The sequence below is a fragment of the Pseudorca crassidens genome, chromosome 3 (genome assembly GCF_039906515.1).
Source record: "Pseudorca crassidens isolate mPseCra1 chromosome 3, mPseCra1.hap1, whole genome shotgun sequence".
In the NCBI taxonomy this organism is placed as follows: domain Eukaryota; kingdom Metazoa; phylum Chordata; class Mammalia; order Artiodactyla; family Delphinidae; genus Pseudorca; species Pseudorca crassidens.
Genome location: NC_090298.1, coordinates 91062758 through 91085607, shown reverse-complemented (window position 1 = coordinate 91085607; position 22850 = coordinate 91062758). Strand labels below are relative to the sequence as shown.

General features: G+C 38.4%; 1 protein-coding gene and 1 pseudogene across 3 annotated transcripts in view; both read right to left on the bottom strand.

The window, feature by feature from the left end:
* The window catches only part of CAMK4 (calcium/calmodulin dependent protein kinase IV), a 231915-nt gene that overhangs the window by 189358 nt on the left and 19707 nt on the right, over positions 1 to 22850 (bottom strand). The gene's annotated exons all lie outside the window — the stretch shown is intronic.
* On the bottom strand, positions 10359 to 11140 carry LOC137221554 (high mobility group protein B1 pseudogene; annotated as a pseudogene).

Sequence of the window (22850 nt, the reverse complement as noted above, 5' to 3'; positions counted from 1 at the left end):
GTGAAGAAAGCGAAATGCAGAGATGTTTATTAACATGCCTAAGGTCCTTCGGTTTAAAATGTGGTACCTATGTCTCATCCAAATTCCATAGTCTTAAATACTACCCCATATGTATTCCACAGACTTTTTTTCATTCAGTAAATACTAGGTAATTACTATATGCTAAGCACTCTGCTTGGTACTCAGAAATCCAGGTTGCAGGTTGGAGAAACTGGACAACTAAATTGATGCAAACTGAGGTTTTGCCAGACTGAAAAAATGAAGAATGATGAGGAATTGAGGATTCTTTCAAGATGGTATGAAGGAGTGGTTCATGGAATTTAAGAGAAATGAGAAAAAAGGGGACAAGGGGAAGCTGATAGGCAAAAAGGGAACTGAGGAGCCAAAGGTTGAAGAAGAAAGAGTATTTTAACAGTAATCATGTAAGAAAGCAGAGAAGAGAGGCTGCAGTCCAAGATTGGGATGCAGGAATTAATACTTTCAGGTGTGGAGCCATTCTGTAATTAGGTAAAGGTCACTAAGGACAAAGAGGATGAGGAATCCAGAGGCCAGAGTGATGGCGGCCACCAGAGGGAGAAAGCAAATGTGATCTAAGCACTTAGCTGTTCAGTGTACGAGGGAGAGTGACAGTGAAGAGATGGACAGGAAGGAGAAAAGGTAGTGGATGGGACAGTGAGAGCCTAAGGAGAAAGGAGCTTTAATACCTTTCAGGTTTAGAAGCAGCTAGAAAGGAATGCTTTGTGAGTGATGTCTCATTAAAATAGGAGCAGAAAGAAATTATCCTTGACATGCCACACATCACACATCAGCCTTCTCAGCTATTAAATCACCACATAAAGGTATACAGTATGATTTCCACTATCATTCCTATTTCCTTCATACTTAATATTTTCAGAGTTAAATTAGAGTTTAGCTGCCCCAAAACCCGCTGCACAAAAGCTCAAAAGACCTTACTTTTTTCCTCATTAATTTCCTGCAAATGTTAAGATTTCCTTGCACAAAGTAATAGTTTACACAGTAAAACTGAGTGGAGCACATATGGTAAACCTCTGTACCTTCCTCTTAATCTTGCTTTGAACCTAAAGCTGCTCTAAAAATATTGAGTCTCAAAAAAACTGAGTGGGGGTCATTCATGGGCTGGTAACCCAAGGGACCCTGCTGGTGTGAAAATTCCAGCCTTCCTGTTATTCCTGTTGAAATCTGTTTCAGCTTCCCTTTTTCTCCTAAAGGATGAACACTTATACGTGTTATTACAAAATGAATCCATTAAACTCCTTTTCTATCCTAGATCTATTACAAACACACTTCCATCTTTATGTGAACAACAATTAAGATCCTCTCAAAGTAGCTTTCAAGGAATTGGCCATTAAAATATACCTTAGCAGGAAACAAAAAATCAGTACTATGTTCACTGGAAGAAAAGCATATAAAAGGAGAATTGCTGATCCCTAATGGACCTAATAATTTCATGAGTGTGGAAGTTCCCTTTACTACAAGAGGAGTAAAAATAATGAACTGTAGAGGGCCGACCTCTAGCCTCTACGAGGTGGCTCCTCACAGTGAAATATACTGGGCCTAAAGATACCACTCTACTTCTTGAGTGTGTAATTCCCACTAGGGTTCTCTTGGAATCCACTGACAACCTCAAGTATAGAGAAGGGAATACTGAGGAAAAATCATTCCTATTAATCAGTACTATTTGTTACACAAACAAATAAATGATACTGTGGTCTGTAACTTTCTAAATCAATTAGAATATGTGCACAACATAGTCATCAGTATTCTTGCTAACATTTTCTAAATCAAAAGCAATATATAAATCATACTGGTGGCGATAGGGTTAAAACTGTTATTCTGCGGATATTGTGTTTGTAATGTGGGATATTCTAATTCTATCACCCCCTGTATCCTTCAGAACCAAGATTCTCAACGTGGAAGAAAGAAAACCACATAGTCCTAAACCTGAATCGTAAGTATTAACGTTAATTTATGTATATATAATGAAAAAGCCTAGAAACAATGGCAAATCCTGTCTCAACGAGCACCACTGGGCCCAAATTACAGTCTTGAAACACATTTACTACTAAAGAAAACCAGGACTTTTTGGAGAAATGGCTGATCCCCGGTCTAGGGTAGGGAAGGTATAAGGAGAGCCCAGAATATCTTAACAAAGTAGATAGCAAGGAAGCTATCAGAGACTAGTACGGTCATTTATAAAGGATTTAGGAGCCAACCTGAAGAGCATCCTACTGGCCAAAGTTGTGGGAATGAAGCTAACAACTGCACCAGTATTTCAGAACTAGAACAGAAGGGGAACTAGGCTTTGGGAAGTGTCAATATTTAATGGACAAGTAGAGAATATTCCACTAGAGAAGAAAGAGACTAAGAGGCAAAGAGAAAAAAAAAAAAAACATAGAGGATGTTATATCATGGAAACTAATGGAAAAAAATGTTTCAAGGACAGAGTGATCATCAGGATCAAATATTCTAAGAATTCAAATAAGATAAGAATTGAAACACATCCAATGGATTTAGCACTTTGACAGCCTTAGCTGGGGCTGTGGTACGCTGGTATATGGCTCAACTAAAATATATGAATGTGATATACAAACAAAATGTCACAGTGCTAGACATGTGATTTGTATGGCAAAACATCTCTGAGACAAGTATGATTCAATCGTGTGTGTGACACGTGTGTGTTGGGTGGGGGGAAGGGGAAGGAGTGAAAGATTTATAGAGAAAATTAGGCCAAATAAGCCAATCTGCTGAGAAAGCCTGATAAATAGCAAGACAGTAATTCATAAAAAATAAAGACCAAACTCAAGTATGGATGTTTCAACTCTGCCAAAAGTGTGAAACATTTTGAGGATACATAGAGATACTAAACGTGCTTTTAATACATGAGAATAGTAAAATGGACCCAAAAATCTCTTCCTGATATAACCTACAGGAAGAGATAGTTTATAAGTATAAAGGTAAAAAAACTTAGGTTTGAAGAATGGAATAACTCCAATTCAGGATAAATGTATAAAGGGAAAAGTTCCTTGTGAGTACACAATTTGTCTCTGTGCGTGTGTGTGTGTGTCCTGAATATATTTCTTTAGGAAGACTACCATCCTACCAAACCATTATTCCATCACCTCTGGACTGTCATATCCCAAAAGATTGCTAATCGGTTGGTATTCCTACCTCCAGTTTGTCTTCACTCCAATCCATTCTGCTAAAAGATGTCTAATTTACACAGTTGTGCTAGTGGCACTCTGGCTAAGAAATCTCCAGTGGCTCCCACCACCTACCAAAGACATTTCAAAGCCTTCCAGCATAGAGGTCTATTCCAAAACGTCATGTTGATGCTGCTGCTCATCTGAAAAACTTGTCATTTGCTTTATATGTGCCATTTCCTCCATCTGTCGAAATCACAGTGATCATTAAAACCCAAGATGGGGCTTCCCTGGTGGCGCAGTGGTTGAGAATCTGCCTGCCAATGCAGGGGACACGGGTTCAAGCCCTGGTCTGGGAGGATCCCACATGCCGCGGAGCAACTAGGCCTATGAGCCACAGCTACTGAGCCTGCGCGCCTGGAGCCTGCGCTCCGCAACAAGAGAGGCCACAACAGTCAGAGGCCCGCGCACCGCGATGAAGAGTGGCCCCCGCTTGCCACAACTAGAGAAAGCCCTCGCACAGAAATGAAGACCCAACAGAGCAAAAATAAATAAATAAATAAACTCGTACCCCCAACATCTTCAAAAAAAAAAATTGTATGTTATATTAAAAAAAAAAACCACCCAAGATCAAACATATCTATTAATGGAGCGTTTCCTGTTCATCTCCTCTCTGATTACTCCCTTTTCTGGATCGTTCTATTATTTGTTCTGCCTTTTTAATGGAATTTATAAGATATAGCTTTATTTCATGTTTATCAGAATACAAAGTTTATCTCTCCCTACTAAATTTCATATTCCCTGAAGACAGGGTAAACATCTTACTCTCATGTGTATATCTCATAATAAGCAGTAAAAAGCTTGACTCTGTACCTGATGGATAAAGCCTTATTAAAGTGAATAAATAATATGTGTATAATGAGAGAAGCTAAATTTTAAGAGGTTCCTTGGAAGTAGACATAGAGTGTACTTAGAGAACCAAAAGTATCTGACTACTCATGAATATTATCAATTCATCTTGATTCCCCAAAGTTAAATATAAACCCTAAAAGACAGCTTGATAACCAGATGCCCAGATAAAGATAACAGCCAGTCAGTAAGCCACCTGATGTATGGAACCATGCAATACTCATCTTTGATTCCCAATCAATGTTGCATTGGACCTGGCAGACAGTTGGACATCAATAAGTGATATTTATTTAGAAAACTGATTAATCAACTCACTCAACTATCTACTGAGCATATCAATGTTCTAGGGGTGTTCTTGGTGCTTTGGTTACAGCAGTATATAATTAGAGGCAAGATCCTTGCCTTCATGGGGCTTATATTCTCAAAGCACCTTGACAAGCAAAACAAAGAGATAAACAAGAAAATTTTCAGGTAACTATATGTAACAGAAAGGACAGTGTGCCTGGGGATCGTGATCCAGTGGGAGAGTGGTAAGAGGTGAGAGGTTAGGTGGATGAGGTAGGCAGAGTCTAAAGTCTATTGGGTTTCGAGGGTCACAGTTTGAAATTTATTTTTAGTACACTGGGAAGCAATGGGAGAGTTTTACAGATATTAGGAAGAACAATTTGGTTTAGTTTACATTTTTAAAGGCTTACTCTGTGCAAAAAATAGATATTAGAGAGGCAATAAAAACTGCTGTAAATCCAGCTGAGATGTGAGAGGCTGGCTTGGAATTGGGTTGAGACAGATAGAGAGGGCAATGGTGATGGGGTTTGGTGAAGCAGGCTAGTGCAGGAGCAATATGGCAGGAAAGAAATGGATCAGTGAACAAATGTGGCAATACAAACGAAGATAAAAGTGAAGGAATGAACCACAGTATTTCCTAAAGAGCTCAAGTTATTGATTGTCCCCAAACAGCCTTTACTGACCACTAGACTTGAGGCAGGAGATAGATGGGCCCCCGGGGCAAACAACTGGAATTTGCTCTCTGTGGACCGATACTCCAAGACAAAAAGAGTAAGACAATTGAGGGAGAAGGCTGGGCCCTGCCCGAGAAGATAAGAGACCACATATTTCTCATTCTCAAAGTCAAGAGACCTCCCCAACTACAGATGAGCAGAAAAGCTCCTTGGAGGTCAAAAAGGGAGGGGGAGCCACCCCACAGTATTAAGTGATGCTAAATACGCATAGACCTCTTCGGTAGAGTCCATCTTGGCTAAGAGATGCGCATGCACACATGGGAGAATCCTGAGATAAACCAAATACGGACTGTGAACCAGGCAAATCAAAATGACTGGCCAAAGAAACCCAGAAGAAATGCCCTATATAAGTGATTTAAACAGCCACGAAGACGTGACTCTCTCTCTCTGAGCCCACCTGTGTGTCTGTCCACACGTACTGTACTCTTTTTTCCTCCTAATAAACACATTACTTGTTTCACTACTTTCCATCTTTGTGGGAATTCTTTTTCTGCAAAGCCAAAGAGCCAGGGCCTTGTCACTGACCACTGGTCTAGTGGCTAGGATTCGGTGCTCTCACTGCCGAGACCCGACCCCAATCTTTAGCCAGGAACCGAAACCCTGCTTCAAGCCACTGCGGGCCAAGGCCACCCGAGATCAAACTCAGTACCCTGACTGAACTCCTATCTTTCCTTTATCTTCCCCAATTCACGCAAACTTTATATAAAATGTCAGGTCACAATGATAATTATGATATATGTAATATAATTTAAAAATCAGTATTGCCTTGAGATCACTAACTGTATTTATGAAATTGATTTCACATAACAGGCATGGGAAACTAAGTCAAATACCGTTTCCACCAAGTGAAAAAGAAAAATCATCTGATGTAGTCAAGAATCACTCTTGAAAGTGTACCTTCTAGAAAGATGGTGACGGTGAACTATGATCTCTTTGTGTTGTCTTACTGACTGCTACCCTTTCTTTGTAACTTATATGCCTTCTGGTTTAGTATGATTCATTTATTCTAGGAACAACCCGGCTAGGGTGCTAAATTACTATTTTCTATGCTGCAAAAAAAACTTACCCTAATGGGTACTTCCACAGGAAAGAAAAAGCAATAATACAAATCAATCAAACCAAAAATATTTGCCTGTGTGATAAATGCATTCACCTTATAATAAATAGAGAGTCAGAAGGAAGAAAAGAGTGATAATTGCAAAGCATTTATTTTGAAGTGTTTTTTCATTTCTCCTCAAAAGGATATAACGTAAGAGGGAAATTATTCACAATTGTAGCATATTATTAGGCTAAATATATATAAATTGTATTAATAATGGTACCTGCCCTACTGCACAACCCATTTCACTGTTATTGATGGAATATGAAAAGCCACATGAAAGCAAGTTAAGTGGGTCATTATTTACCTTTTAGATTATGCTTATCCACATGACCAAGATGGACTTCAAATTGTCTGACTAAACTTTAGACAGGTTTCTTCCTGACTATAGTCTCCTGACCTCCCTTTCCTTAGAGAATTTACTTTAGAAAACTGTCATTTATAATTTTTTCCTCTGCCCCTTTGAGATATAAATCTTCTATAACCCAGGAATGTCTTTCTTTCTCCAGGACAGGGGAACTATCCCTTTGAAATGTAACCATCAAGAAAGATAGCATCCTTATCTTCCAGTCTCTGTGTGAAGGTAGGAGCCTAACTTCCGTAAGCACTGATTAGCAGATACAGATGGCCTAATCACATTGACTAATCTCCCCACTAGTGTCTTCCAGTACTTTTCCACTAGCTCAACTCAGCACTTAAAAACACTCCTGCCTTTTATTTCAGTGGAGTTGAATTCAAGCTCAACTAATACAATAATCTCTCTCCTATTACAATAATCTCTCTCCCCTATTGCAGTTGTCTTGTATAAAGTCTTCTTTGCTGGTTTAGCTGGTTGGGTGAAATTTTTCTTTAATACAACAAAGTTGCAGAAGGAAGACCTAAGTTGGGTCTTCACAGCCCATGAAGATATAGTGGTGGAGTGAGGAGCCCAGGAATCCATGGAAGGTGCTAATAAGTGGACACAAGAATGAACCTGCAGAACTAAGACTCCTAAACTGTTAAACTCTCAAGGATAAGGGCCTCTCTTTAATGCCTTAGGCTATATACCTTGAAAAAGGGAGATACATTGTACAAGTTTTAACTCTGGACTATGGTTAAACATGTGGGGAAAAGAAACACTTTTAAGAAGGGCACAGTGCCAGTCACTCAGATTGGTACATATTCCAGCCCCAGAGAGCTTAAGCTGGTTCACAAGAGGAGAAGGTCTGTAAGGAACAGTAAGTCATGGGATAAGGCCTTATTACTGAAGGGATAAGAGGTAAATTCTGCTTGTAATCAATGCATAAATTGGAAGAGAATGCAACACAAGGTGGGGGAGCATTCCCCCCCAACTTTTCACAGTAAATGTGGGAACCAAATAGAGTGACTCTCTCCCAATGTTAGAAGCACAAAAAAGACCTCACTATGGTGACATGAAAGGCAGTTGCCAAAGGTAGAAGATGAAATCTCAAGGATGATGAGGTGAGGAAGATGAAGACAATTATTATTGTGATTGTTTGTGACAAAGTTGTGAGTTTTAGAAGAATCAGGAAAAACTTCACCATGTGTGACAATGGAACTGTATCACAGAGAATGTACAGGGGTTCATCATATGACAAGGTCTGACAAAAGGCATTCTGAGAAGAGTGACAATGCATTTAAGATGGAGATGCCAAAAATTAAGCTGGCAGCCAATTTACATATCCAAAAATGCAGGGAGAGATCAGATTGCAAAATGTCTTAAGAACCATAATTGAGATGATCAGATTTTAATTAGAAAGATATTTCCGATTTTATAAGGAGGGTAAATGTTAAGGGGAAGAAATTAGGGATCAGGATACATGTTAGAGTACCACTGAAGTAATAGTCCAAGTGTGAAAGATTGAGGGCTTCAACAAAGCAGTGGCAGTAGAGATATAGAGAAGTTTCTGGACTTGAAGGATCTTCAGGGTTGGGAAGTTAGAGAGTGAACTGAGAGATAATAAGGAGTGAACAGAGCCAAGGAAGAGACTGAGATTAATCACATGGGAGCTTGGAAGTGTAAAAGCAGGAATATAGGGAGAGAAATGGGAATCTTTTGAGGGAGATAAAATATTCAGATTGGAAAATCAGGCCTACAGTTCAGAAGAGAGTTGGGTGCTATAGACACATATTCAAGACAAGAATACTGAGTTATAACCAAAAATGTTGGCACATACAAGATCACTGAGCAAGAGCTGTAGAGGAAGACAAGAAGGTTGAGGGTGTAGCTTGGGGGAAGCCTACACTTCAGGAATAGACCAAGAAATAAACAACAATGAAGAAGGGAGAGAAGGGCCAGTGAGGTATGAAGGAGATTTTACCAGAAGACATGGTACAAGTGGAACCAAAGGAAAATGTTTCCAAAAGTTTTGATGATCAAAGCCATCAAATGCTGGAAAGAAGTCAATGAATATAAAGACAAAAATTCTGTTGAACTTGGCTAATAAAAGGAGACCTTAGTGTTTTAGTTTTAGGACAGAATCAAGATTGATCTAGATAGAGAATGGGAGATCAAGATGAGAAGAAAACAAGTGGACTGACTTCTCCTTCAAGAATGTTAGCCATAAAAGGAAAAAGAGATACACTTATTTTGTCCTTTAAAAATCTTTTCAGCTATTATTTATGATGATATCAAAAGATTTTTTTTTAAAACCTCTGCAAGTATTAGTTTATTAGTATCATCCAGGACTCAGATATTCAGTATTCCTCCTGAAATTACATAAAACAAATGCAAATGGAAAGAATCCAAGTCAAAATTATATAACAAAACAGCACTCCATCACAAAAGCATGTAAAATTACAAGAACACTATTTTAAAACACTGGCACTTTAAGAGAACGATAATCTCAAAAACCACAAAATTGCCAAATTGTTCCCTAAACTGTTAAGCAGATAAACATATGACCCTGATGAATGAGCTTGAGTTTTGTAAAGAAAAATCAAATTCAAATAAATCAGGTAATTCATACTGAAAGACAAAGTTTGTCTTCTTCCCTCATGTCTATTTCATTTATAAAGGGGCAAACCATAATATAGGAAAATATACCTGATTTAAAATGTGGTATACAATTTTAAAAGTTGGCCCAATTAATTAAAAATACCTTTAATGGAGGATCTCAAGTTTCCTAAACAATCCATATTTAGATAAATGGGAGAAGACATTTACAGCCAGCACTTTTTCTCCAGAGCCTTTTTGGGACTAATATTAACAACAACAACAAAACGTAATATGGCAGTCTTGTATTTCAAGCTCACGCTTTTGGGGATACATTCTCAGTCTTAAACGTGGGAACTGCAAATATAACTGCCATTACATGGTAATGGGAGTTAAAGGATGTAGAGTCCTCATGTAATGATTAGAACATACTTTTCTATTAGTCCTTCAAGGACAGACTTTCAAAATGTTTGATTCTAATAATCCCATGCTGTGAGTAGATTGGTTACTCTTCACTTTGTAAATGAACCTGGGCTATGTGAAATGTGATATCAACCGATAAGGATTTGAGTTTCAGTTACGGATGAAAACTGTCTCAATTAAACTTTTATTACCCTCATCATGAGTATGCAGGGTATGTACACAAAAGCTTTTTATCAGCTAACTATACGAAAGATAAACACTGTAATAATTCGTGTGATCCAAAATGGGCAAAAGCAAAAGACTAGCTTCCCCTTAAGAAGAAAATTTTCAGACCTATGAAAAGGACAACAATACTAATAAAAAAAATTGTATTTACTTAGAAGCATTCAGAATGTCAACAAAACAGCTGCAACTTCTTTCTTTTGTTTTGCAATTACAGAGTAGTATTCAGTTAACAGAACAATTATTTCGTATAAGCTGCATCAGAGACAACTGAAGATGAAAAAACGACCATCCCCATATATAACTAATTTGTGCTGTGCACCAACAAGAACCTGCTTTAAATTTCCATGCCAATTTACAACCCCCATACTGTACCAGGCAAGGTTAGTGGCTATTGAAAATACCACCAGGACAGGGCTATCTAAAGACACATTTGGTAGTGTGTTAACTATACAAAAAAAGACACTGCACAGTTTAAAAACAAAATCTTACATAGCCTTACATTTAAATTTTTTTCTTTAAAAGGAGTGAGTTGTGTACAGGGGGGTGAAATGCTTTATAGACAAGAAAAAAAACTGCGCTGAACCAACTTATTCATCATCATCTTCTTCCTCTTCATCCTCTTCATCTTCCTCCTCATCACCATCCTCTTCATCTTCCTCATCTTCCTCCTCTTCGTTCTTTTTCTTGCTTTTTCAGCCTTGACGACTCCCTTTTTTGCTGCATCAGGCTTCCCTTTAGCTCGGTATGCAGCAATATCCTTTTCGTACTTTTCCTTCAGTTTAGCAGCCTTCTTCTCATAAGACTGCTTGTCACCTGCAGCAGTGTTATTCCACATCTCTCCCAGTTTCTTGGCAACATCACCAATGGATAGGCCAGGATGTTCTCCTTTGACTTTTGGACGATACTCAGAACAAAACAAGAAAAAGGCCAAAGGAGGTCTCTTGGGTGCATTGGGATTCTTGAACTTCTTTTTTGTTTCCCCTTTAGGAGGGATATAAGTTTTCACTTCTCTTTCATAACGGTCGTTGTTCGCCTTTGCCATGTCTTCAAACTTTCCTTTCTCTTTAGCAGACATGGTTTTCCACCTCTCTGAGAACTTCTTAGAAAACTCTGAGAAGTTGACGGAAGCATCTGGGTGCTTCTTCTTGTGCTCCTCCCAGCAAGTTTGCACAAAGAATGCATATGATGATATTTTGCCTCTCGGCTTCTTAGGATCTCCTTTGCCCATGCTTAATTATTTTTCCTCTGCGAGGCACAGAGTCGCTCAGTGCCCGTCCGGCTCTCACTTGCCCCGGCGCTGTCTCTATGGAGCTCAATGTACTGCAATGGCTGTGAGAGCGGGAGCCAGACCAAAAGAATTTATAGACAATGTACAAGGGTATATAGTTGATATGTTCTTGCAAAATGGCTTATAAATTGAGTTACTTTCTCCTTAATTCATCTAAAGTTTTCAGGAGTACTTTGTCACTTTTGATCGATCTTAAATTGGCATTGCTTCCTAACACATCAGTTTTATATTTTTCTATTTCCAGATCTGTCAATTTGTTAATGATCTATAAAAACTCACTTTCACACCCTAAAGGAGTTCACTCTTACATGAATGTCACAGGAAATACTTTGATAACATGAAGCTCTCTTGAAATACTTTTTTTGTGTGTGTGTGGTACGCGGGCCTCTCACTGTTGTGGCCTCTCCCGTTGCGGAGCATAGGCTCCGGACGCGCAGGCTCAGCAGCCATGGCTCACAGGCCCAGCCGCTCTGCGGCATGTGGGATCCTCCCGGACCGGGGCATGAACCTGTGTCCCCTGCATCGGCAGGTGGACTCTCAACCACTGCGCCATCAGGGAAGCCCTGAAATACTTTTAATTAGTTTTATACAGTGGAAATTTTGTGAATCACATTTTCTTAATGGAAATCAGAACAATTAGGAGATTACACATATGGCTATGGTATTTAAAAAATTACAACATCTTCTAATCACTTGGAGCAATGCATGTGGGTCACTGTAATGACCTGGTGAAGAGAATTCAGGGCAGTATACCTTTACCTATCCTCCAGAGACCACAGATCCCTGTTACTTCCAATGGATTGTCAGAAACCTGCCCATTTCTCCTTCAGTATTCTTCCCATGGATACCATGAGTACAGTAAGAACATCCTATTGGGTATGTAGGTCAAAATCACTTTTTCTTTCTTTTCTATACTTCAAATCAAATTACACTAAGAGAATCCATTAGTTGCTGCAATTTTTCCCTGGACTGCACTCAGTTTTAAAAGAATAATTAGTCAGTATCAAAATATATATGGCTATATATGGGGTATGTGTGTGTGTTTGTTCTAAAGATGAGAAAACTTACTGTAAAACGAATCGTTTTGTCTTTACACTATTAGCTTTAAAATTACTTAGTTCCTGCAATACTGCAGATTCCAATCCATTACCCACATATCCAAAAATACACTGGAGGAGGTTGGTATTTTAAGTGGTGTAAAACAGTGTTGTGGTAACTAGGAAATGAGCTTTTAATTAGAACACACCATCAGAGACTCCAAATGATCATAAGATGATGATGCAATGAATCTATAAATGCAAAGCTTCTGAGACTACAAAGATAAATAATGGGAACTTTACAAATACAGTTTGGGCTCTGGGGATGCAAACACACAATTCAGCTCTTGTTTTCATTCCCAAGACAGGCTGAGCTAAGGTGCTGTACAAATTGTTACTCTAAAAGCGGGCAATAGAGATCTTAGGGAACTTTAGATAATGGCTTTTTAAAGGCTCTGCTGCATTTACTCAAAACTCTGACCTAGCTGAAGTTGTTGGCAAAGATAAGCAGTTTGGTAAACTCTACCAAGAGATACACAGAAAATTAGAAAATCAGCTTACTCCACACAAGAATAAACTTGCTGGGCATAAGTCCAAGATTACCCATTCAGATTATAATAAAGACTGCTGCGAACATTTTCTCTTTGTAAGGAGAAATATAATTCCTTAGTACTTGGAAAGAAGTTTTCTTCCCACAGCTCACCAAGTGAGTAGATCCAATGCAGGTAATGAGGGCATGGGATGGGCAGACCAAAGTTATTTGTAAGACACAGGAACCAGGCCCCCTGGCCATCAAGAACAGCTCAGATAACATTCAACTATGCTATTAGACCATCAATAAATTCAGTCAGAAATGTACTTCAGTCACACCAGGGAATTCCAGTAATCAGCCCCAATTTAGAAGATACAAAAAACTGCTCTGTATTTTTTTTCAAAGTTCTAAGTAAAGGTTGGACAAAGGTCAGCTTTAGGAACATTGAGACTTCATTGGATTCTTTTGCAGTCACTGAGCTCACTGCAGTGCTATTGACACATGGTGCTTCAGGTTTCCCCCCAGCACCTGATGTGGGCCCCATCAAGGTCAACACAAGTAATTATGCAGGGTATGGAAATAAGCCCCCAAGAACCAGAACCCCAGAGAAAACCAGGGAATTGAGACCAGTACCTTCATTACTCATAATTAGCTTTATTTTTACCACCATCACCCAAAGAATTGTAGATGCCAATGTTGATGCAATGCTGAGGTATTAGCAGTGATAATCCCTTGCCCTGTAGATGCTGGCGATCATAGATGATAAAGAGTAGATGGGATGAGCAGATGTATTTATGAGAAGGGATTTCTGAATCCTGAGAGAAACTGACCTCTTGGTCCCTCAGTTTCTCTCTTAAAATGTTAATTCTACATATCTTACATGAACATCATCTCTGCCACACTTTAAAATTTGTATTTTGATGTTAATATCAGTTCATGTCATCACAGAGTGAGAAGGAGTTAAATGAGGCCGACAGGTCTATTCCCTGTGTTTTATCAAGGGTGTCAACCCTGCTCACAATCTAGAAAAGGATTCTGAGCAGACCTGGGATCATCTTACAGCCCACACTGCAATGGTCACATTGCAGCAATCTGCCTCCTGGAGGGTCTGCCCACATGCTCCCCACCCTAATCCCCATTTTCCGTCAGCTTCTCTTTTTGTGTCAAACTCATAAAATGAGTTAATAGGATGCAGCAACATATCTAGTTATATCCCAGGAGGCAGAACTAAAGCACTTGCCCTCAACTTCCAAAACAGACCTTTGACTATGTTTGAGAACGAAATTGGAGTCCCTTCCATCTCTATATGCAGCAATAATCTACAGGAAGATCATTTATTCTGGGCTTCTATTTTTCATCAGCCAGATTCAATGTTCTGATCTTAAACTGACAGTTTTACCAGAGTTCTATATCTGAGCACCATAAGACTTCTGAAATGCTTTCTAGGTGAAAAGAAAATATTTATATATAACATAACAAGCAATTCATTATTTAAATAACTGAAATTTATTTGGAAATTATTCAAATAATGAATTGACCTGTCATTATGTAGCTTAATGGAGTTGATGATGACAAAAGCCTTGTCTGAGATGAAGAAATATCAGTGTGCATATAGGAATATAAAATTAGAAAATTAAAGTGGCCATTTCTGGCACACTTATTTTTTAAAAATAAAAAAATGTATAAAATCTCAACAGCTTCTTAATAGCTAAAGCTTTTTTTTTTTTTTTTTTTTTTTTGCGGTACGCAGGCCTCTCACTGCTGTGGGCTCTCCCGTTGCGAAGCACAGGCTCCGGACGCGCAGGCTCAGCAGCCATGGCTCACGGGCCCAGCCGCTCCGCGGAATGTGGGATCTTCCCGGACCGGGGCACAAAGCCGTGTCCCCTGCATCGGCAGGCGGACTCTCAATTGCGCCACCAGGGAAGCTCAACTGCGCCACCAGGGAAGCCCAATAGCTAAATCTTTTCAATCGTCCATAAAATTAAATAAATACTATCAAGATCTAAAATCTAACTATCAAGATCATTGTAGTTAAGCGTTTTAGCAAATGTGCCATGTTCATTTCTGTTCTTTTTCTTTTTTTAAACTATCATGTTTCACTCTCACCAACACTGAAGCTGTTGACTATTTTGATATGGCATTGCGTTCCCCTTTTCTGCTTCTTTTTGATGAATAGTAAATAACGGAACATAAAACATTATTGGAGTTCTCTAGGTGACAGGACTGAGAAAAGCAAATGCTGACCATCTGTTGAGGCAGAACAGCCCGGCCCTGTCCGGAATTGGAAGTGACTCTCCTCCCAGGCTTCTAGGGCAAGCGGGCAGGCAGCACCTGCGGTTGGTTGGGGATATCTGCTCAAAAAAGGCGCATGAGCACATGGCTCCAAGGCTGTTCCATATGCAGCTGCCAGAACCCAAAGGTGCTTTTGGAGGAAGATGAAAGGCAGGAGTGGTGGTGCAGAAGAGGCACAATGAAGTATCACCCATGCAGAAATGAGTGTCCACCTCCACACCACAGACTAAGACATTACCAGCGTGAATGTGTGTGTGTGTTGCTATAAACTAGTTATTTAATCAGCAAAGGCCAAATGACAAAGAAATAAGTCTCTGTAGACAAGGAAACAGGCTTAACAAAAATTAGAAAGCTAATACAAATGCAAATACAACTTACAGCCTTATATCTCTTTATACATTGTCTATGCAGAGCTCTCACAAATACAGGTAGCATCATTTGCTATTGCTAAGTAGTTATCAGACTGGTGAAAATTTGTAGACCACTGGAACTATTTTTCTAGTCCATGCAATGCTACATTACTAACTATCATTATGTTAGGGGAAAGTTCCTTATCCAGTCCTTATTTTGAAAATCAGTAGAATCAAAGGTAAAAGAATTTCTCCAGAAAAAACAAACAAACCTGTAGCAAGTCACAAAATATTTAGTCAAAGTTTTTCTAGCAAGTTCTTTTTATAAGCATCACATCACAATTAACTTACTATTGCAACATTATTATTTTTTTGGTACTAGCCTATTGCTAAGTATTATGTATACATTCTTATTGAGACCTATAAGTAAGGCTCATAGAATTTTGTTACACTAACCATTAGTGTAACCATTAGTAACCACAGTTCTCCAAAACTGTTTTCAACTTAAAGTGGTTAAATGGAGAGCTCCAGGGAAAATATATAAGAAAATGCTGGTCTTGAATATATCATGAAGGCCTAAATAAGGAAGTAGTCTTATTTGTGTTCTTCCACACTTACCCATACTAAACAAAAATATGTAAGAAGACACTTACTCTTTCTGGCTTTACAATATGCCATACTATTTACAGCTTGAGCCCTATATCTCTATGTACAGATGGTACTTCAGCAGCCAACGATCAGAGTCCCCACATGAATCAACTGAAGAAGCCAATACGAATGACGTTGACAAAGTTTAAAATACACCTCCAAATAGATCCATTCTTGGAAAGTGTGTGACTACAGACTTGGGGAGTAATTCCCAGAGTTGTCATGAATATGATGGTTCCCTGGCATTCTACAATGATGACTATGCCTTGGCATCCCATAACTCTCTGCCCTAGCCCAGATGCTTTCTGTTATGCTAACATGAATCAAGAAGTAATACAAGCATAAAGAAAAAGAAAATGTACATATATGCAAGAGTTTGGACTCATAATTATTCCCTGCTCTCTCCCATCAAATCTGAGTTCATTAATGGCAAGGAGACATGAACAGTGAAGACCTGGTGAACCCCAAACTCACTGCCACAAAGTCATATACTTACACCACACAAAATGAACTAGAAAAGTATGAGCTGCCTCAATGTACGTCTGTACCAGGAATCCTTCACTGATGAACACATATTGAATTTTCCCTTCCATCACAGCTACGTATCACATTCTTACTTATTTAGATTTGATATTTAGAAGCATTTAAAGGGAAGGACAGACTAGGCAGAAAGGACAAAAATTAAAAGCAAATGGAGAATTAAAGAAAAGCACAGACACCAAAAAAATCACAGAAAGAAATAAAAGCACTCTCAGATTGAATCCTCATAGCTGTATTATTTATTTTAAAAAGAAGCTAAATGAAGAGACGGCTGTAATTAATCAGCCCTGCCTTCCTTCTAGACTAGTGATGCAGTGGGCATGGCAAACACACTGAATGTGTCTTGTTAGGTAGTTCCTCTCTGTTATGGTCTTGGAGGTTATTTTTGTTTTTGTTTTTAAATTACTACCAGTGCACCTGTATATTTCCAAGATCAACTTGGACACCCTAGCAGACAATACCTCTGCTGGACTAAATGACCCTGGAGAAAGAATTCAAAAAAGATGCCTATTCCTCTGGAATGAAATGGCTTGGCCAGTGCAGAATGGACTGGATGTCACTTTTTTGGTCAAAAGCCTTTATGCAGTGTACAAAAGATTGCTGAAGAGTAAAATATAAGCGATTATTAACAACGCAAGAACCTTTCTTCTGGTAATAGAACCTCAGGAAAGTGCAGCTAAGAGAAGTGCAAAGTATAAAATGCAGCTACCCACATTATACTTCTTAAAGATACAGAAATGTCCACCACTCTAGAAGCTCAAGTTTTATCTAAGTTCAGTAGGCAACAGCAAAGAATGTCCAAGAATTTACAAAGTGAAGGCAGTTGTCGGGCTGACAAAAGTCACACTTCACTGAGGGGTGGGAAGTGCTAGACAAAGAGGATGAAAAATATGCGAAAGCTCAAGGAAAGGGCTCAGTATTGCCTGACACAGGAGTCAAAGGTCAACATGAAGATAAAATGGTAGTCAGGACAGAAGATAATGGTGATTGGGAATGGAAAACTGAAAGAAAAATGAAGAGAGAGATGGTAAAATGGGATCCAGGTAAGCATACAAAGTATGAAGAATGAAGCAGATATGAGGAAAAAGAAGTGAATGTTGAAGGGATGGAGACACTATACGAAGAGGCAGCAGTATACTGGGAAATGGCATTGAGCCTTCAGTTATGCGTGCATCATTCTAGAAATAAAGTCAGCACGTGATGAGCCCATAGGCTCTGATAATGGATAACAAAAAATAATATGGGTTATCAGCTACAAGTCACCAATTTTGGTCTTCTGATACTACTTTGAGGCCATTATCAGAAACAAACCTGATTTTTAAGAAAAGCCTGTATAGAATATCTTCTTTCTTTAAAGAAGTGCATCATGCCTTTAATCAGGTAGGACCAGCCCAAAGGACTCTCTCCCCGAGCTCTTCACAGTTCCCTGATGGTACAGTCACACCGTACCTCTGAAATGTGAAAGCACTCTGAATTGCCTGTGTCAGGTTCTGAATATCCAATTGGTGTGCTTGGCCAATCTGCTCATAATTTCATTTCACTATATCTTAGATATTTTGTCTGGGACCTAGTAAATTCGACAGGAATTCACTTCAGAAGAGGCAATGTGATAGTTTTAGGAAGTACAAGCTTTGGAGTCAGACAGATAACCAGACCATCCTGCGCCACGGCGCTTACTGCCAGTGTGACCTGGCAGGTTATAGCTTTCCCCAGGCCTCAGTTTCCGTGGGTTAATAATGCCCACCTGGCAGGTTATTGTGAGAGTTGAGGACAATAAAGATAACATGCCCAGCTCATAGTACATACCTGTTAAAGGTCAGCTGCTATTGCTGTATGTGATTTTGTCTACTCAATGAAAGAACACATTAAATATGTTTTTATATTTTATATAAAAGCATATTAAAATCAATCAACAATAAATATATTTGTAAATTTATAAAACATTAACCTTAACCCTAAAACAAAGTAACTGTTTGGGGAGATAAATAATTAGATGAAAACAATTATACACATATACAAATACAAAAAGAACTGAATATAACGTGAATAGTGATCATTTCTGAGTAATGGGATTAAAACTAATTTTTACTGTATGGCTTTTGTTTATCTATCATTTCCAAAATTTTTACACTCAAAACAAATTTATGCTATAATTATTTAGATATTTAATACATTTAAACATATTAATTTGTAATAAATATAGATACCTTTATATATATTCTATATAAATATGGTAATATTTAGGCTATTCACTTTATAATCGGGGAAAAAAGGTTTTAAAGCCAGCTTTTTTTCAGTTTTCAGGTTATTGTCTCAAACAGAACAGGCAATTTCAGGACTGTCTCTGTCCTCAAGAAGAAGAAATCTTTTAGGGGGCTTCCCTGGTGGCGCAGTGGTTGAGAGTCCTCCTGCCAATTCAGGGGACACGAGTTCGTGCCCTGGTCCGGGAAGATCCCACATGCCGCGGAGCGGCTAGGCCCGTAAGCCATGGCCGCTGAGCCTGCGCGTCCGGAGCCTGTGTTCCGCAATGAGAGAGGCCACAACAGAAGAAGAAACCTTTTAAGTTTTACAAGGTTGGGCTTTACCCCAACTTCTAGACTGATGGCAGCTTTAAAGCCTCTTTTCCTTCATGACAGTGACAAAATGAACAGGAAATTAATATGGCCACTTTTTCATACCTACACACACAAACTGGCTTTTAAGTATTCTGGTTGAATTCAATCAAACTTGCTATTTTAAAACAATAGTTTCTTCAGATTCAACTAGTACCTGTCTAATAATATCAGACTTTAAATTTTGATTTGTTTTCCAAAAATATGTTTACTTGTTCACAACATCCATGCAGACAGATTAGAGTGGTCCTCATACAGTAAGCAGCTCAGAGGATTTGGCAGGGATCCAAGATACAGCTCGCATGCACAGGGACATGCAGGTGACAATCACATCTGCCTTTCATGCTCCACTGCCTTTCAGGCAAATGGATCTACCCACAACATGATTTGATTACTGGTCATAGTCTTTGGCCAGGACTTTAAGCCACATCCAGACTCTAAACCATCTCTAGACCATGTGATATTCCTGACAGGTTACAGGAGAGCAAATCTCAGCTCTGTTTGATCTAATAATTTGTCATCACAATAAGAATGGATTTAAGCAGAGTTAAGGGAAAATATTTTTCTCTTCTAAGAGTCAGGCACAACATATACCAAGCACCACTGAGAGTAAAGCAACATTCTGGATATTGTGAGAGGATAGTAAAGCAAAACAAAAACAAAAACAGAAACACTTTCAGGGCCTTAACCTGTCCTGTTCTTTTCTTTCACTTATTTTCTATGGATTTAAATAATCTCTTAAGTGGAACAAAGTTATAGCCTGTCACATTAAAAAGTAAAAGTAATAAAATGAGACACTGTGTCCAGGACATAGAACCTGCTTCATCGTACTGAATGGTTCCCCACAGTGAGAAAATCTCCAAAGGTCAGCAAACAGTTTAAAGCTATTGCAATATAATATCTGCCAAGGGAAAGTGATGGCTCTGAGCAAATATAAAGATCATTAACCCAAGACTTAATAACCATTCATTTATCTAAAAATATTTCTCAGTCAACATTATTGAATTTCCACTTTGTGAAAACACAAAGTGTGATCCCAAAGGGACCTATAATTTAACAGAGAAAGAGGAGCACACACTAATACATTTAAAAACACAAACAACAGAAACATACAGACAAATAAAATTGCCCATAGTTACAGTAAAACCCTTTTTCTCAGTCATAATTTAATCCAGTGTTTCCCAAAATGTATTCACTAGTACAGTGAGAGTCTTCAGGGGAACAAAAAAAATGTCCCTGATCAAACAAGTTTGAGAAATAGTTCAAAACCACAATGTCCTTGAGCACATTAAAGAATGAAAAGTCCTAGAGCAACGTTTAATATAACATTTCTCAAATTTGTTTAAACACAGAACCCTTCTTTGACCTTACAATTATTAACATCTGTGATGGTTAGTTTTATGTGTCAACTTCATTAGGCTATAGTAGCCTGTTATTCAATTAAACACCAGTCTTGATGTTTCTGTGAAGGTATTTTGTAGGTATCATTAACGTCTATAATTAGGTGACATTAAAGTATATGAGGTTACCTTCAATAATGTGGGTGGGCTTCATCCAACCAGTTGAAAGCCCTTGAGAACAAAACTGAGGTTTCCCTGAGAAAGAAGATATTCCACCTCAAGACTACAGCATCAGCTCCTGCCCAAGAGTTTCTAGTCTGCCTTCCTGCCCTACAAACTTTGGGCTTGCCAGCCTCCACATCACATAAGCCAATTCCTTGAAATAAATAAATAATACATAAATGAGTATTTATTTATATTTTATAATATTTAAAATATTACTTAAAATAAATAATCTTTAAATAAATGTGCATTTGTGTGCATGTGTGTATTAACTACTGGTTCTGTTTCTCTGGCAGAACTCTGATGAAACATCCCAAGGAACTAATGTTTTACATAACTTTCTTTAGGGCACGCAATAAAGTCCCATCTTCTACCTCAGTAAAATCGTATCTTCTACAGCATAACTGCAATCAGATACCAGGAGCCGTATGCCTGAACCCTACTTAATTTAAGGGACATAATAAATATTGTTAGCTGCTTCTCAGCATCTTTCCTACCAGCACCTACCTCCACCTCCAAGTTGGAAATTCCAGAGTCCTAAAAGTAGACCCTGACTAACACTAATCAAAAACTGTACTCTCTTTCCCTTTGTCTCCGTGACTTGTTCAAGTATGATGGTAATACAGGCTTAAGTCAATTAATGCACTGATGCTCCTCAACCACGTTGACTGATTCTGCTTTATTAAGTGGTACAAGGAAGTGAAGATCCTTACTGTCCTGGATGATGATGGTTGGTTGCCAACATCAGGACTGAAACTGCTGCATTTTGCTACCATGAGGAAAGCTGGCATGAAGACAAGCCAACAAACTTAGGAGGGCAATGCTGAAAGAAATGAAGAAAAATAAATGTGTTCCAAGTTAAACCACATGTAAAACCTGAACAACCTCTGGACTCTACTTATTTGAGCCAATTAATCCATTTCGTTGTTTAACATAATCTGAGTTGGGTTTCTTTTGGCACTTTGATATATGCTTGTTGAATTGCACCTGCATATAACAGTATCCTAACTAATTAAAGGGAATACAGAAGAGGTAAAAACTGAGTATATAAGAATATAAAAATCTCTGTTTAAGGATAAATGGACTGGGCAGGGCAGCAGAAAAGGGAAAAAAGTTTGCTAAATGATTAGGCCAATACAAGCTTCATGCTACCCAAATGTTCTGAGCAGATGTAAGAATATATATGTCTGGGTAAACCTCAAACATCAAGGCTGCTTAAACAGCCTTGAAAATTTGATGAAAGCTATGGCCACTTTCCTCAGAAAAATGATTACACACGCAATATTTTGCTTTCAATTTCAGGAGTTTCATATAGTCCTAAAACATAGGCATAGAGGTCTACGGATTAAAGTTAGGAATCCCTGCTCTACATGGTGGCAGGAAAAACTGCCAACATTGATTCTTGTTATAAATAGATATTGAAGAATAGAACTAAAAATGTGCTTTGGCTGAACACAGGTTATACATTGTGAGAACCATTTGCTCCTGGGACCTGTGAGTACCATTTGTTCTGGGACTGATAACACTGTTCACATGATTATGAACACCCAATAGAATCTTATGGTAAGTTTTATTTACATCAGTAAACTTTGTCTATGAATGCTCAGCATTCCATGGCATGCAGAGCATGGTTATCTTATCACTTTTAAAAAGGTAAGGGAAAATTTATCAGCACACTGACAGGCAGTTAAGAGGTTTAAAAAGTGAGATCAGAGAATCAATTTGGGAGGTGGAAGTCTAGTGGAACTCACCTGTCACTTTTTAATGGAATTATGAGGATAAAAACCAGATTGAAGGGGCCAAAGTAGAAGTTATTTGAGAGAAATTTAAAAATGGCTGTGCTGACTCACGTCAGGGAAGGCATACTAAGAAAGGAAGACGAGATATAGTATTAAATATTATTAGTGTTGCATTCTTCAGCAGAGGCTTAGATATAGGCATGGGAACAAAATAAGACATTGTTGCAGTTTTCCCTGTTGTAGATAATGAAAATTTCTGTCATTTCTATCAACAATAAATAAAAATAGTTTTTCTTAGTTAAAGGAATTCAAACCTAACTTGACAGCCTATCACTGTAGTCAGCAAAACTACTGGGGTTAGGAAGAAAAAACAAGAATATTTATTTAATGCAAATCAGATGCTGGCAGCATTAATTGAAATTAAGAATAAATGTCCAATATATTTCTGTTATAAATGACTTTTGGAATCAGTAGCATCC